Source organism: Cherax quadricarinatus, chromosome 4 (genome assembly GCF_038502225.1).
Source record: "Cherax quadricarinatus isolate ZL_2023a chromosome 4, ASM3850222v1, whole genome shotgun sequence".
NCBI classification, from domain to species: Eukaryota; Metazoa; Arthropoda; class Malacostraca; order Decapoda; family Parastacidae; genus Cherax; species Cherax quadricarinatus.
In genome coordinates this window covers 9295439-9312796 of record NC_091295.1, presented here as the reverse complement: position 1 = coordinate 9312796, position 17358 = coordinate 9295439, and the positions used below count along the sequence as shown (strand labels likewise).

The following is a 17358-nucleotide window of genomic DNA, read 5'->3' as shown; positions in this document are numbered from 1 at the left end:
TCGGAGTAACTGAAATTTCTCATCGTTGAACTTCATATTGTTTTCTGCAGCCCACTGAAAGATTTGGTTGATGTCCGCCTCAGCAAGTGTTGGACACACTGCACACAACCGAGGAGGAGGTGAAGACACTGCTAGGGGAACTAGATATCCCGAAGGTGGTGGGCCCAGATAATCTCTCTCCTTGAGTCCTGAGAGAGGAAGCAGATGCACTGTGTGTGTCACTAATAACAATCTTCAATAAATCTGTCGAAACAGGAAAACTACCTGAGGTGTGAAAGACAGCACTGTAGACCCGATTTTTAAGAAGAGACAGAAAGGCTACACTAAATCACAGATCAGTGTTGCTGACATATATATAAAGTTATGGAGAAGATTATCAGGAAAAGAGTGGTGGAGCACCTAGAAAGGAATGGACTAATACATGACAACCAGCACGGCTTGAGGGAAGGGAAAGCCTGCGTCATAAATCTATTGGAGTTCTATGACAAGGTAACAAAAGTAAGACAGGAGAGAAAGAGGGATGGGTAGACTGCATCTTCTTGGACTGTAAGAAAACTCTCGACACAGTACCACACAAGAGACTGGTTGAAAAGCTAGAGGAGCAGGCAGAAATAGGAGGGTAAGTATTGCAATAAATCAGGGAATACCTGACAGGAAGGAAACAATGTGTGTCCTTATGAGACTAGGTGACAGAGTGGGTGCATATGTCAAGTGGGGTTCCATATGGGTCAGTCCTAGGTTTGGTGCTGTTTCTTTTGTATGTGAATGACATGACAGAAGGGATAGTCAGAGGTGTCCCTGTTCGCAAACGATGTGAAACTAATGAGGAGAATACAAACAGACGAAGATCAGGTAAGCCTTCAAGGGGATCTGGACAGACTGCAAGCCTGGTCCGACAAATAGCTCCTGGAGTTTAACCCTAGCAAATGCAAAGTTATGAAGCTTGGGGAGGGACACAGGAGACCGCAGACGGAGCACAGCCTAAGAGGTCAGAGGCTGCAAAACTCAAGGAAAGGGATCATGGGGTGAGCATCATACCGAGCACATCTCCAGAGGTGCACATCAACCAAATAACTGCTGCAGCATATGGGTGCCTAGCAAACCTGAGAATAGTGTTTCGATATTTAAGTAAGGAGTCATTCATGACACTGTATACTGTGTACATCAGACCCATATTGGAATATGCATTGCCAGCATGGAACCCACACCTGGTCAAACACGTAAAGAAGTTAAAGTGCAAAGGTTTGCAACATGACTAGTCCCGGAGCTGAGGGGTTTGTCCTACGAGTAGAGGTTAAGGCAACTCACCCTGACAACACTGGAGGACAGAAGGGATAGGAGGGTCATGACAACAATGTATAAAATACTGAGAGGAATTGACAAGGTGGATAAGGAAAGAATGTTTCAGAGATGTGACACAGTAACAAGGAGTCACAACTGGAAGTTGAAAACTCAGACGAGTCATAGGGATGTTAGGAAGTACTTCTTCAGTCAGAGTTGTCAGGAAATGATATAGCCTGGTAAGTGACGTAGTGGAGGCAGGAACCATACATATTTATTTATTAATTTGAACATGATACAGAGAAGTACAAGGAATACAATTTTTAAAGTGCAGCATGCCAAAGCCCCTTGTATGCCGAGCATTATGGGCAGGCTTGAAATTAACTTAAGATTAAGCAGTGATATATTCAGTGGTACAAAAATTATTGTAAAACAGATAACAATTTAGTACAAATGAGTATTACCAAGACAGGTCATATGGTCATTTACTGTGTTGCTGTGTAATCAGTAGAATGGAGTATTCTGTTAGGTAATGAAGTTAAATAGTAACAAAGTTTGATTGGGTCACAGGTTGACATTTATGAAATACAATAATGAGATACATATATGAGATACAATTTATGAGATACAGTTATTCAGTATTTATTTAGTTGTGGGTAAGTGATTTTTGAGAAGAGACTTGAATTTATAAACAGACAGTGTTTCTTTTATATTCACAGGTAATGAATTCCAGATTTTAGGGCCTTTTATGTGCATAGAGTTTTTGCATAGCGTGAGATGGACACGAGGAACATCAAAGAGTGATCTGTGCCTTGCGTTATGGTCATGTGTTCTGTTGAGGTTGGTAAGGAGATGTTTGAGGGGAGGGTTTATGTCAGAGTTAAGTGTTCTATGTATGTAGTAGGTGCAGTAATAAGTATGGATGTTTTGTATTGTGAGTAGGGTTAGAGTTTTGAATATTGGTGGAGTGTGCTGTCTGTAGTGGGAATTTATCATTCTGACTGCAGTCTTTTGTTGGGTGATTAGTGGTCTGAGATGGTTTATTGTTGTTGAGCCCCATGCGCAAATTCCATAGGTGAGATAGGGGTAAATAAGCGAGTGATATAGCTTTAAGACGAGGTATGATAAAGCTCATGGAGCAGGGAGAGAGAGGACCTAGTGGCGATCAGCGAAGAGGTGGGGCCATGAGCTATATTTCGACCCCTGCAAGCACAAAGGAGTTAGTACACACACAACAATCCTAATGCACATGCATATTTTTTTTCAAAATGTCTTCATTACATTCCCCAACACAAATCAGCATCCTCCAACTTGAATCCACATTCTCCAACCCTCAAAACCTACTCTCTCCAACAGTGGTATGCTTTCTATAGCTTTTAACACACATACATCCTCCAAAACAGATATATCTTCAACACGTACCTAACAACACCGAATATCCTTCAATATTTCTCCAACACACACCATCCTTCAACACTTCTCCAACACACACCAACCTCCTTCAACATACACCAACTTCCTTCAACACACACCAACTTCCTTCAGCTCTCCAACACACCAAGATCCTTCAGCACTCCTCCAACACACACCAACTTCCTTCAACATTCCTCCAGCATACCAGAAAGAAAGTGGAGTCAGTCTTGCGAGTTGGGGGTGTGCGAAGGTAGGGGTTAGTGAGGTGGGGTTAATGTGGCTGCAAAATTGAAGTCAGAGTTTGTGCAATAGGTTATTTTCTAAAAAAAAGTCAGTGAGGTTATGTTAGAGGCGTGAGTCTGTGCGAGGAGAAGTCGGCCTGCTCTTTGATAACATAGTATGTTAATTAAGATATGGTGAACTGATAATGCGACCTGGCAGTCCTTTCTGAGGACTTCCAGGTCACAAATAAGATGTAGTATCTGTGTGAGTCGTGTGTGTCCGATTATCAAAAGTGACAGTGTAGTGTTTCCCAAACGTGACAGTAGTGGGAAGATGGCCAGGAATCTAATTGCAGTTCAATAGAAAACGATTTGTGTCCTAAATCTTGTGAACGTTGTTGTCAGAGGATTCGATCTTGTTGAGAGGACGAATATAATAAGAGAAAGGAACACCCTTGCGGGAGATTAGTAATTCGTAAATAGCTGACCGAACTGCTGAGTGTATATTTATTATAAGCCTTGACTTTTTGCATGTTCAGGGACCCCTGCAAAAACGACTTCCTTGTGCTTGCTAGAAATGCAACACAACCATTGTTGTATATGAAGACAGTGGGATGTGGAGAGTCGAATTTGTGGATAGTTAGTAACGCACTTTGGGAGGTGAAAACGAGTGACGGGACAGACATGGTTCCAATGTGTAGGGCAGCGAAGAATATTGCATAAATTCATAATTCATCTGTAAACATATTGGCTAATTCCAGTATATGTCTGGATTATTCTATTAAAAAAAAGGTGCTTATTCTTCTCCGTGTGGGGATTCGGAACGATCATTGTACACAGCTATAAAGACCGTGACTGAAAGTGTTGAAAAAAGAGTGAGTGCAAGTCGACACATGAACCTTCTGTCATGGAAAGTGGGAGGAACAAACTTGAACCCTCGGGACGTGCCAAGGAAGGAGGGGAAAGTAAGACACGGGGTGAACGTGAAGGGGAGATAAATTAAGAGATGTTCTTAGAGGGCGAATACGGAGATTAAAGTGAAGCAGAGAAAGGGAGGGGGAAGGAGAGTGACTTTGATGGGAGGGAGGGAAGACGTGAGTGGAGTTGGTGGAGGCGAGTGGTGAGTGTGAGGTAGACGGGAAGGGGGTGAGAGTGCGGAGAGTGGACGAGAGGAACACAAAGCAGTAAAGAAGCAAGCATGCGGAGATTACACACAATGGTGTCTTATATGTAGTGATGTCACATATAGTGAGCACGAGGTGCCTGCTGACATCATGGATGGTAGCGTTGCTGAACTTAAGTAAAACTTGCACTTCAAGGTGGTAGAAGTGCCTTGATGCCGCTCAAGGGATTATCATTCAAGGAATTTGAACTACCTTTCACGGGTTCACCTCTCTCGTGATTAATAATATGGAAAACGACTGATGTTAATCAAACTGAAGAATGAAAATAACCACTGAAAACACGAGACACCATTGAGGCGATGATTAACATTTCACGGTGTCATCATTTAGCACAATAATGGTAGCAGCTTCCATACCACCATCACTTACCAAGTGACAAGTTGACAACAATCAAGTAGTAGAAAATTGATCAGAAACACTGCCAGAACAAGTGCACAAGTCTTGAAGTTAGGAAACTCGCATGTATCTGCACCAAATGCCAGATCAACTAGACTGTAATAGATATGTGGGCCAGCGGACCAGCAGCAACAACCTGTTTGAACATGCAAATACCAGAAAAGCCTGACTGCGGGAGTGGAAAAAAATCTCGAAATCCATCTAAGTTATATCACAAGTGAGTATGCTAAGATCGTCGGACCTACCGTTTGACAAATATAGGATGTAAACGTTTTGACCAGCGCTCTTGCAACTCCTTATTCACCAGTGGATATAACAATATTGCCTTTAAAATATCACCAGCAGATGACGTTGAATAGTGCTGTAGTATAAGTCACATAGGGGTACTGACAATGGGTTACAAGACAAAAAATATCTTCCTTAAGTTTTGTTAGTCAGGGGAACCTTCAGTGGAAGAGTTTCTAATCATAAATAGCCAGTACATGGAATGGAACCTCCTTTTCCTAGAATACAGGCCAACACTCTAGGACCATCTGCTAAAACAACGGGAGATAACATGATTGTAAATCTGTTCTGTACTTTTTCAGACCCTTTCGATCAGCGATTTCCTGTAAAGGGAGGTTTAATTATGTTCAGGTAGGGGAAGGTAGTTCCAGTTGCTTGAATGAAGGTGTAAGGGCAAAACAGGAGAGAATAAGGAGGTAGACAGGACCAGCAGGAATGTATTATACAGCCTACTGTACAGAGGTTAACGAAAGTTCTAAGCACCAGAGGTGAACCTATAATACGTACATGGTTGCAACGACTTGGTTGCAACGACTATCACCCTCCAGTGACCACTGGTGATGATGATGACGCCAGGGATCTTCACACCACCACTATATACAAGTCTCCTTACACTCGTTGCCTCTGTTCTCCTAGTAGTAAGTAGTCGACTGTTGTGGGTCGCATCCTGGGGGATGTTCAATGCTATATTATTATGGGAGAGCGCTAAACCCGTAGGGATTATACAGCGTCTGGGGGGGGGAATGGAAGGCATTCAGGCTCAATTCAGGGAGCTGGAGCACAAATCCAATTCCCAAGATCAAGAGCCTCTCACCAGCATCAAGGAACCTTGAGAGGCGCTCAACGCTACATCTGAGAGAGACGAACTCCTTCAAATAACCTAATTGCTCTCACTCAGTGAGTGAGAGCCAGTGAGGCAAACTGAAAAATCAGTCCCAATGAACAATGCTGCAGACACACAGGCAAAACTGCCGAAAGGTAAAACGTGAAGTGGGCTAAAAAAGCCTAAAGGGGAAGAGGGAGCCCCTGAGGATCTCAGCTGGTAGCACCTGATCATCAGGGTGGCTCGTGGCCTGGTAGGCAAAGCTCTCGCTTCACACGCTGAGCGTCTGGGTTCGATTCCCGACAAGGGTGGAAACATTGGGCGTGTTTCCTTGCACCTGTTGTCCATGTTCACACGGGAGGCTTGGTCGTGGACCGGGATGCGGGGACGTTGATCCCTGGAATGCCCTCCAGGTAGATCAGTAAAATGGGTACCTAGGTGTTAATCGACTGGTATGGGTCGCATCCTGGGACAAAATTTACCTAATTTGCCCTAAATGCTCAGCATAACAAGTGGCTTTCTATATAGTAGTACGTCACTGATATCAGCTAGGCCTATATACCTTGTACATGTAGTAAATAAAAATATTATATACCATCACCATCTGAATATCAGCTTACATACCGTTGTGTGTGTAGCTGTATGCGCAATTACATAAATGGTCGAAATGTGGTAGGTAACCTGCTTCATATAACAAGTATAGTAACAAAGTACAGGATTATACTACAGCTATTTCGTTGGTAAGGCAGAGTTTATATGAGGCGCAGTTGTTTTCCATATTACAGAATAAATAAAAGTCTAATAGAAGAGCTCTAAAAAGTGATGAGTTTTTCCCTAACTTATTTGTGATTTGACAATGGTCCAGGACGGACGGAAATGTGACTAGGTTCCTCTCCTAAGTGTGGGTTATTTGTGAGTTGTTCCATCCACGATATTGTGACTTTTTCATGACAAGATCATGATTATTATTACTTTTCATGAAAAGATCATGATTATTGTGACTTTTTTAATGACATTCATGATTAATTAAGACCACTAAACTTGAAATTTACAAGTGTAGAAGTAATTGACTATGAAAGACAAACAGTTTATATAAATACGGTGCTAAAAATACTGTATCTAACCAAGGCAGAACGCTCAACGATGGAATAAATTGGATAAATTCAGATTTTAAAAGGATATGTTTAAACTTTGGTTTGGCAGTGGAGCTGTACATGAGTGAAAAAAATTGTCAAGGAGCGTCATTTGATTCATGAGAGGCAGGCGAGTCATGTCTTGGTAAGATATTGTTAACATTCTGCTTATATGTATTAGTTTTCCATTATACACTTCACTTATGACCCTTTAATACAATACCTAGTCAGAAAATATAGGTTCTGTGCTTGTAATCTTTCTTTGTTTGAAAGGTTTCTGATACACATTATTAACTTGATCATCCCCTGCATGTTCTCCAGCACATCAATATATGTTCTGTAATGTGAAGAGGAACTATACAGTATAATTTAAATGAAGCCTTAGCAGTTATAAAGAGATGTAGTATATATCACTATACGGGTGAGGCTTGAACTCGCGGCAAATGAATCGTAAAACTCCAGGCCAGCGCCTAAGGCAATGGACCAGCTGCCTACAGTAAAATTCATCCAACTAGGTATATTTATACACCATAGGGAGGTTAGCATGGATCCCAATGTGACCACAAATGCAAGTTTTTACAGTTGAATCTCCCGTGACAAACTGTAGCTCAAGTCCCATCAAAGCCGTTCTCATTATATTCCCTAATATGAAACCAAGAAGTATAAATAATACAGGTTTCAAGATTATATTTATGTTGTAATTGTCGTGACCTACCTTATGACCTTATCAATGGTGTGCTTGCAGCTTAAAACAGGTTAATCACCTCGAAGTAGATGTGATCAACACAGGTAGCACTGGTATCTCCTAACTGCTCTTATATGTTGGTTAGGAACTGGTAGTCCAGGTGGAGCCACTTTGTTCTCTTGAATTATGTTTCACTGTGCAGATTCTCTTGTATATAGAGTATTTTGTAATTCACAATAATTTCCTGGCACTATTTGTTAATAGTAACGAATATGTGGTACTACACTTTTCACTTGCTCAGTTCCGTCGTAAGAATTAAGATGAGGTGCAATACCGGCTCACATAATGCTTAGGGTCAATAAACCTTCACCTGTCTAGACCAGCAGCAATATTTGTTTTATTTGTATATGTGGAGACCACCAATATAGGTGATGTTACTAAGATAGTGGCGTGCAACTGAACACTGGGTCTCCAGAAAGTGGACTGGGGGGCTTGACTGGAGTCTGTGACCGGCAGCATGCGCGCGCTGGCCCCTGTCTTGGGGAGGTAGTGGAGGATTGGGGGTTAGAGGGTCCGGCTCACTCTCCCCGCATCTAAGCGGGGAGCTGGTCCGGTAGTGACTCCGTTTTCTTGCTGTACTACTATCCATGGAAGAGAAAGTCGCCGGAAGCCTTAATCTGCATTTGTTTGTCGCGTTTTTTGTTTAACAAATTGATTGTCGTTGAGTCAGTACTCTCTTGTGCATAGACAGTAGTTACCTTTCTATGTTAGTTTTTGTCATTATATTTTCAATTTAATTTAATGTCGAATCTCTCTAAGAATATTAAATGTCGGAGGCTACTCCATGGTGGTGTTACCAAGAGAGTATTACATAAACACAAATAATGCACTTCATAACTTGTGGCACAATTTAAGATCTCGAGTTACTCTTATTTTTTTTTTCTCCTGAATGGGATGAGTTATGTTCATCTGAAACATGTTTGATTGTAGGAAGAATAGGATAAGATTGATTAGTTGCAGTAGATATATTGGCATATTAGTAATAATAGATTTATATTAAGTAAAAGGATACAAATGCAACTAATGTGACATTTTATACAGGCTAACGTAATTCGTTAAAATTTTCAGTTAATTTTTTCTTGGATTCCGATAAGAATCTCAGTGAATTTTCGGATGACTATAATTCAGTATAAATGACTCTTGTAGGTTAAGCGCTTCTTTTTTATTATAATAATATAATTCAATATAAACACTCATTTTTTTTTGTTTTATATGTATATTACGTTATAAAGTTTTATCCTCACTTTCGTAAACTTATAGGCCATGATTTTTTCTTGGTTGTGCTTCTCATTATGAACTAATTGGTCATGCAATAGATCAAACAGTACATGTAGACGCTATATCAATTTACGGATTAACTCTTCCCTTTGTACATAAGTACTAAGGTGCATGCATATATGTCACCTGCCATGCCCTGCATCTGTTCTGAAACACAGGAAGGAAGGTCATGTTCATTCAAGAAGAAAGTGGGAGCATACAGACATTTGTCTTTCCAATGATCCCAAATCGAATGGTAATTCCAACGTTAGCATGGGAGTGAATAGCTACTTCCGCTCTCGTCATGGCTTCAACCAGGCGCAGGGTGGGGAAAAGACGTACAGCCTATATGAAGCTTTATAAATTACTTGATGAAGCCTCGTCTTGGTGAATTATTCTACTGTTTTTGTCTTTGACTACTGTCGGCTACGCCATGCTTGAGCCAGCCAGGTGCCAGGTGTTCTTTTGACTACGATTCATAACTAAGGAACAAATTGGAAATGAAAACTTAACGCTGTCTGCGTGCTTTCTGTAGCATAGTAACACTAGTTGGTTTATAAGTGGCACAACAATGTGTGTGTTGCTTTATAAGTGGTACAACAGCACTAGTTGGTATATGTGTTGCACAACAACACCAGTAGTGGTACAACACCACTAGTTTTATAAGTGGTTCAACACTAGTTTTTTAAGTGGTACAACAGTTGTTTTATAAGTGGTACAATAGTTTTAAAAGTGGTACAATAGTTTTGTAAGTGGTACAATAGTTGTTTTATAAGTGGTACAGTAGTTTTATAAGTGGTACAGTGGATTTATAAGCAGTACAATAACACTAGTTGTTTTATAAATGGTGCACTAGTTGTTTTATAAGTGGTACAAAAACACTAGTTGTTCTATAAGTGGTACAAAAACACTAGCTTTATAAGTGATACAAAAGCACTAGTTTTATAAGTGGTACAACAATGGTTGTTTTATGAGTGGCACAGCAACACTAATTGTTTTATAAGTGGTAAAAAAAACACTTTTTGTTTTATAAGTAGTACAGCAGCATTAGTTTTCTAAAGAGAACTCGTGGGTGAAGCACCTAGTACAGAAGGTTTTGATTGCGTGCCTGGGAGGAGTGGAAAGACGTGTGTAGCGTTATTGATGTGTGAGGATTACCTGGAGTTTACCTGGAGAGGGTTTCGGGGGTCAACGCCCCCGCCGTCCGGTCTGAGACCAGGCCTCATGGTGGATCAGGGTCTGATCAACCAGGCATTTACTGCTGGCTGCGCGCAAGCTGACGTACGAACCACAGCCTGGTTGCATGGCAATATTGCAAAACTTATTACCTATTGAGCACCGGTAACCATACTGGTGATTGTTATATTTATTTCTTACAGGATGTGTGTACGCTTTGCGCTTATGTCTTTTGTATATATATATATATATATATATATATATATATATATATATATATATATATATATATATATATATTTATTTATTTATTATCACACTGGCCGATTCCCACCAAGGCAGGGTGGCCCAAAAAACAACTTTCATCCTTCACTCCATCACTGTCTTGCCAGAGGGGTGCTTTACACTACAGTTTATAAAACTGCAACATTAGCACCCCTCCTGCCGATGGGAAGTAGAGACACTGTACTTCCCATCTCCAGGACTCAAGTCCGGCCTGCCGGTTTCCCTGAACCCCTTCATAAATGTTACTTTGCTCACACTCCAACAGCACGTCAAGTATTAAAAACCATTTGTCTCCATTCACTCCTATCAAACACGCTCACGCATGCCTGCTGGAAGTCCAAACCCCTCGCACACAAAACCTCCTTTACCCCCTCCCTCCAACCTTTCCTAGGCCGACCCCTACCCCGCCTTCCACTACAGACTGATACACTCTTGAAGTCATTCTGTTTCGCTCCATTCTCTCTACATGTCCGAACCACCTCAACAACCCTTCCTCAGCCCTCTGGACAACAGTTTTGGTAATCCCGCACCTCCTCCTAACTTCCAAACTACGAATTCTCTGCATTATATTCACACCACACATTGCCCTCAGACATGACATCTCCACTGCCTCCAGCCTTCTCCTCACTGCAACATTCATCACCCATGCTTCACACCCATATAAGAGCGTTGATAAAACTATACTCTCATACATTCCCCTCTTTGCCTCCAAGGACGAAGTTCTTTGTCTCCACAGACTCCTAAGTGCACCTCTCACCCTTTTCCCTTCATCAATTCTATGATTCACCTCATCTTTCATAGACCCATCCGCTGACACGTCCACTCCCAAATATCTGAATACATTCACCTCCTCCATACTCTCTCCCTCCAATCTGATATCCAATCTTTCATCACCTAATCTTTTTGTTATCCTCATAACCTTACTCTTCCCTGTATTCACTTTTAATTTTCTTCTTTTGCATATCCTACCAAATTCATCCACCAGTCTCTGCAACTTCTCTTCAGAATCTCCCAAGAGCACAGTGTCATCAGCAAAGAGCAACTGTGACAACTCCCACTTTATGTGTGATTCTTTATCTTTTAACTCCAAGCCTCTTGCCAAGACCCTCGCATTTACTTATCTTACAACCCCATCTATAAATATATTAAACAACCACAGTGACATCACACATCCTTGTCTAAGGCCTACTTTTACTGGGAAATAATTTCCCTCTTTCCTACATACTCTAACTTGAGTCTCACTATCCTCGTAAAAACTCTTCGCTGCTTTCAGTAACCTACCTCCTACACCATACACCTGCAGCATCTGCCACATTACCCCCCTATCCACCCTGTCATACGCCTTTTCCAAATCCATAAATGCCACAAAGACCTCTTTAGCCTTATCTAAATACTGTTCACTTATGTTTTACTGTAAACACCTGGTCCACACACCCCCTACCTTTCCTAAAGCCTCCTTGTTCATCTGCTATCCTATTCTCCGTCTTACTCTTAATTCTTTCAATAATAACTCTACCATGCACTTTACCAGGTATACTCAACAGACTTATCCCCCTAAAATTTTTGCACTCTCTTTTGTCCCCTTTGCCTTTATACAAAGGAACTATGCATGCTCTCTGCCAATCCCTAGGTACCTTACCCTCATCCATACATTTATTAAATAATTGCACCAACCACTCCAAAACTATATCCCCACCTGCTTTTAACATTTCTATCTTTATTCCATTAATCCCGGCTGCCTTACCCCCTTTCATTTTACCTACTGCCTCACGAACTTCCCCCACACTCACAACTGGCTCTTCCTCACAACTGGCTCTTCCTCACTCCTACAAGATGTTATTCCTCCTTGCCCTATACACGAAATCACAGCTTCCCTATCTTCATCAACATTTAACAATTCCTCAAAATATTCCCTCCATCTTCCCAATACCTCTAACTCTCCATTTAATAACTCTCCTCTCCTATTTTTAACTGACAAATCCATTTGTTCTCTAGGCTTCCTTAACTTGTTAATCTCACTCCAAAACTTTTTCTTATTTTCAACAAAATTTGTTGATAACATCTCACCCACTCTCTTATTTGCTCTTTTATATATATATATATATATATATATATATATATATATATATATATATATATATATATATGCAAAACAACCACTCTGAAAGAATAGAGAAATTCCAAGCGCTTTCGTGACTACTCACATTATCAAGGAACTATGAAAGTGAAGCATCCAAGGAAGCTATATAAGGGGTCGGCCAGCACCTCACTATCAGATCCCACAACGGTTAAACACGTGACGCGCGGCGAGCCAACTTGAACAGGTCCTTTGCAAAACTCACCCCCAAGCTATTTATTTGTCCAGTGTATTATTAAATTCTGTGAGACACATATGCAACAGTTAGGTATCTTTATTTCGAAACGTTTCGCCTACACAGTAGGCTTCTTCAGTCGAGTACAGAAAGGTTGATAGAAGCAGAAGATACTTGAAGACGATGTAATCAGTCCATCACCCTTAAAGTTTTGAGGTGGTCAGTCCCTCAGTCTGGAGAATAGCATTGTTCCGTTGTCTGAAACATATTGTTTCAGACAACGGAACAATGCTCTTCTCCAGACTGAGGGACTGACCACCTCAAAACTTTAAGGGTGATGGACTGATTACATCGTCTTCAAGTATCTTCTGCTTCTATCAACCTTTCTGTACTCGACTGAAGAAGCCTACTGTGTAGGCGAAACGTTTCGAAATAAAGATACCTAACTGTTGCATATGTGTCTTACCTAACAATCTGTCGGTATTTCATACCATTTTAATGTTCATTATTAAATTCTACCCAAATTCTATTAATTATAAATGGATCTAATTTATATAAACCAAAGGAAATATTCATATTATTGTCAAAACTGCTTTTTATGAAACAAGATTCAATTATATTCCTGTCGACCATGGACTTGCTTGATACTACTTTCTCAACTTTTTGAAAATCAATTGGATGGTTAAAATCTCTTACATGAATAAATAGAGCATTGGAATCTTGTCCAGTTCTAATGCTATATTTATGTTGTTTTAATCTTAGTTCGAGATTTTTACCAGTTTGACCGTAATAAACTTTATCGCAAATTTTACAAGGAATCTTATAGACACATCCATCAGCATTTTGGGGGGAATTCTTAATCAAAAGTTTTTTTACTGTATCAAGATTTTTGAATACAACTTTAATATTAAAAGTCTTAAGAAGAGAAGGCATATCAACCAAGTTTTCATGGTAAGGGAGAACCAACATATTTTTAGTTGAATAAGGCTGGTTGCCCTTTTTTGGATTATAAAAAGTGTTCCTAGCAAGCTTTACGAATTTGTAGTCCTGAGTTCATAGATGAGGAAATATCCAAAATTTATGAAATAGGTAATGATTTAAAATACCCAAGAAATGTAATTGATAAATCTTTTAAAGTTGCTAGGAACACTTTTTATAATCCAAAAAAAGGGCAACCAGCCTTATTCAACTAAAAATATGTTGGTTCTCCCTTACCATGAAAACTTGGTTGATATGCCTTCTCTTCTTAAGACTTTTAATATTAAAGTTGTATTCAAAAATCTTGATACAGTAAAAAAACTTTTGATTAAGAATTCCCCTCAAAATGCTGATGGATGTGTCTATAAGATTCCTTGTAAAATTTGCGATAAAGTTTATTACGGTCAAACTGGTAAAAATCTCGAACTAAGATTAAAACAACATAAATATAGCATTAGAACTGGACAAGATTCCAATGCTCTATTTATTCATGTAAGAGATTTTAATAAAGTTGGTAGAATTACCGACAATATGTAAAGTAAAAGGACACAAGTGCAACTAATGTGACATTTATTGTGGCGCCACAATAAATGTCACATTAGTTGCACTTGTGTCCTTTATAAGAGATTTTAACCATCCAATTGATTTTCAAAAAGTTGAGAAAGTAGTATCAAGCAAGTCCATGGTCGACAGGAATATAATTGAATCTTGTTTCATAAAAAGCAGTTTTGACAATAATATGAATATTATTGGGAATTCTTCGCTTGCCTAATTCTTGGGCACGACCTACTTCAACATTGAACAAATGTTACACGACCTATGACTTCTGCACCTCTCCTGCCAACGGTTTATAAGCTCCTTCTCAGCACGTATGCCGTATTCTATTCAAGATTGATGGACTGATCACATCGACTCAAGGTTGAGGGACTGATTACCTCATTCTCCTCCTGTTCTTCAAGGTTCTCCTTTGTATGGACTGATGAAGCCACTGTGTGGCGAAACGTTTCCTCAATAAAGATACCCAAGAGTTGCACATGTGTCTAATTTATCAACATGTCGGTTCTCTGAACCATTCATCTACACAATACTCATTAATGTAAATGTGGCACACAACCCTTCTGTAGTCGATGTTTGGGATAATTGAGCTTTGGCGCAGCAGTAGTATAGTACCCGGATGTTGTTGTATTCATGGTCAAACGAAATTCGTGGGGTTAAGAAATGAAAGGGAAGATAGCATCGGTTTCTTGAATCAAGAGCCCTTCACCAGCATGAGGACATATCCTCTCCCTCCCTCCTTGAGGGTCTCTTTGTGTTTAAATACTGAAATTAATAGATGAATGAGAATTCTCTGCTACACTTGGGTATAATAAAATCAACCAGCGGCTTTATCAGTATAGTGAAGAGAAAAACGGTGGAGGATATGATGATGAGTTTGAGATAATCAGTCCCTCAGGCTGGAGGGGGACTGATTACCTCAAACTCCTCGTTTTACACCGTTCTTCTCTGTATTGGACTGACTAAGCCACTGCCTTAAGAAACGTTTCCGCAATAAAGGTGCCCAAATGTTGCACAAGTGTGTCTGCCTTAAATTTGTTTTATTTCAAGATCTCTCTCTCACTTTCTCTCTCAGACACACAAAGTATGTTCATTCAACCTCACATGTGTCTCTCTATTTCCATGTTGACTTCATACATTGTTAATAAGACACAATATGTGGTTTATGACATTATATTGAGTAGATGTGTCGTCCACAAGGTTTTTAGCATAGTTGTGCGGTCGTCAGTATTTTGTAAGGACGTCAGTGCCACCTTGGCTGATGTTATTTTTTTTTAATTATCGTCATTAGATACAAGGTGGCTCAAGGAGAACTTTTATCCAGCACTTGAATACATCATGCGGGGCTGGAATTTTCAGTTGTTAACCGAATGTTGTGCCCACCGAGCTACGGGCCACTTTCTGATTGAAGGTGTAAGATAGCTGTGTCCCTTAACCTCCTGTCCCTCCCTTCCCTTCCCTTTATTCCTCTGTAGTTGTAAGACGTTATGTCATTACATTTTGTTTCTTCTCCTTATAACATGTTAGTGTGCTTTCTCTCTCTCATAATAGTGTTGTAGGTGACCTTCCAGTCTAATAACCGGTGGTGGCAGAGTTTTTACTCAACTAGAAAGCTTTGTGAGGCACCCGGAAAGTTGACTACACATGTGCATGTATTTATTTGAAAATGTTCTTCAAGATCATAAGAACGAAGGCGCTTTCAACCTATATTTAAAGCTATCGAGTGTTATTGCCTCAATTACTGTACCTAGGTGTTTGTTCCACTCCTCTACTCCTCCGTTGTCAAACCAACACTTCCTAATATCTGACACAAACTGTTTCAAATAGCAGGTCTGGTTCATCTCAAGAAAGTAGTTAATCTCCTGTCTACCTATCAGATTGTTCCAGTCGATTTGGCTAAAGTTAAAACCTTCCATTAAAACTACATTTTCGTTTCTTGATACCTAAGCAATTCCGTCCCAAAGAAGTTTACTGTAGTCACTTGGTTTAGGGGTCTGTAGACCACACCTAAGAGTAGCTTTTCATGCCAGATTCCGTGTCTGTCCCTTCCATCTTGATATCGTTTATGATGCAACTGTTAAAATTTCCCCTACCATACATAGAAACTCCGTCACCTTGTTGAATCTTATCAGTGTGGAATAATTTATACCCCTGTATGTGTAGTTTAGCAGGTATGTCACTGTTTTTCAGACTGAACCAGGTTTCGGTTATGACAATAATATTGGTTTATATAACAGATACTGAGGAAGTTTTTACTTTTGTTTTTCTCGCCTGTCATTTTGTTTGTCGACCAATTTTCATATTTTAATCAGTAACTATTGCATGAGCTGTCCTGTTTTCTGAACGTTTGTCTAAAATGTCTTTGCACTTTTTGCCCTCTCCAACCCTAGTACTGCAGCCTTTTTTGTTTTCCCACCAACACGCACCCTCTTACCACTATCTTCTATCACTTTAAAGTCTTAGACAACTTATCAATGACTCCTTCGACTGAACTGGCCAATGCTGCCACCCCTACACCAGAGATGCACCCCATCCATTGCCATAGAAGTTATCCCAGTTGTCAATGAATAGAATTTCAAGTTGCTTGAAGAACTTGTCTAGCCAGCAGTTTACTTCATTTAACCTAGACATTTATTCACTGACTGCCCACTCCTCTTTTAGGCAAAATGCTATATATAAGGATAATCCCTACCTCTGAACTTATTGGATCAATAGCTACCTTGTAAATTGACCAGCAGCTCTTCACACTTGCGTTTCCCAACATCATTACCTCCAGCATAGCGGCAGTTAAAGGGATTATTCTCATTACCATACATGATGTTATCAAACCTGTTAACTATATCACCTATACCTGCTCCAGGGAAATACATCCTTTGTCTTGCCCTCTAATTCGTATTACAGAAAGCCCGGTCTGTATATTAAGTCTGAGAATCTCCAACTAAAAGAATGTCCTTTTTTCCTACATACAAAGGAATTTATCCCACCTGCCTCCTTATTCACAACTGTGTACTTGTCAGTTTCATCCTTCTTTCCCTTCACTAATATTCTTTGTATTTTATACCCTCTAACCCACTCTGCCCTAACCTTATCCATATCATAGTGGAGTTTTTTATTGTTGCAAATCATCCTATCATCTTAACCGGGAAGGGGCGAGAGAAAGAGGCTCGAGAGAGAAGGGAAAAAAAGTTAAAATTAAGAAAAGGTAATTTTTGAGCACTTGTTAGCCAGTTGCGCTTCTCAGTAACCTCTAGTGATGCTTTAGCGCTCTCTCACAAGATCACTTGTTAGCCAGTTGCGCTTCTCAGTAACCTCTA

The 17358-nt window shown here is 40.1% G+C and overlaps 2 protein-coding genes across 3 annotated transcripts in view; one reads left to right on the top strand and one right to left on the bottom strand.

The window, feature by feature from the left end:
• Nucleotides 1-8029, bottom strand: part of LOC128684212 (uncharacterized) — a 28728-nt gene extending 20699 nt beyond the window's left edge. For both annotated transcript variants that reach the window (XM_053770374.2, XM_053770373.2), the window contains exon 1: nucleotides 7452-8029. The gene's annotated coding sequence lies outside the window, so the exon portion shown is untranslated. The remainder of the gene's footprint in view (nucleotides 1-7451) is intronic.
• LOC128684214 (uncharacterized) overlaps nucleotides 1-17358 on the top strand; it is a 144031-nt gene that overhangs the window by 25345 nt on the left and 101328 nt on the right. The window lies entirely within an intron of this gene.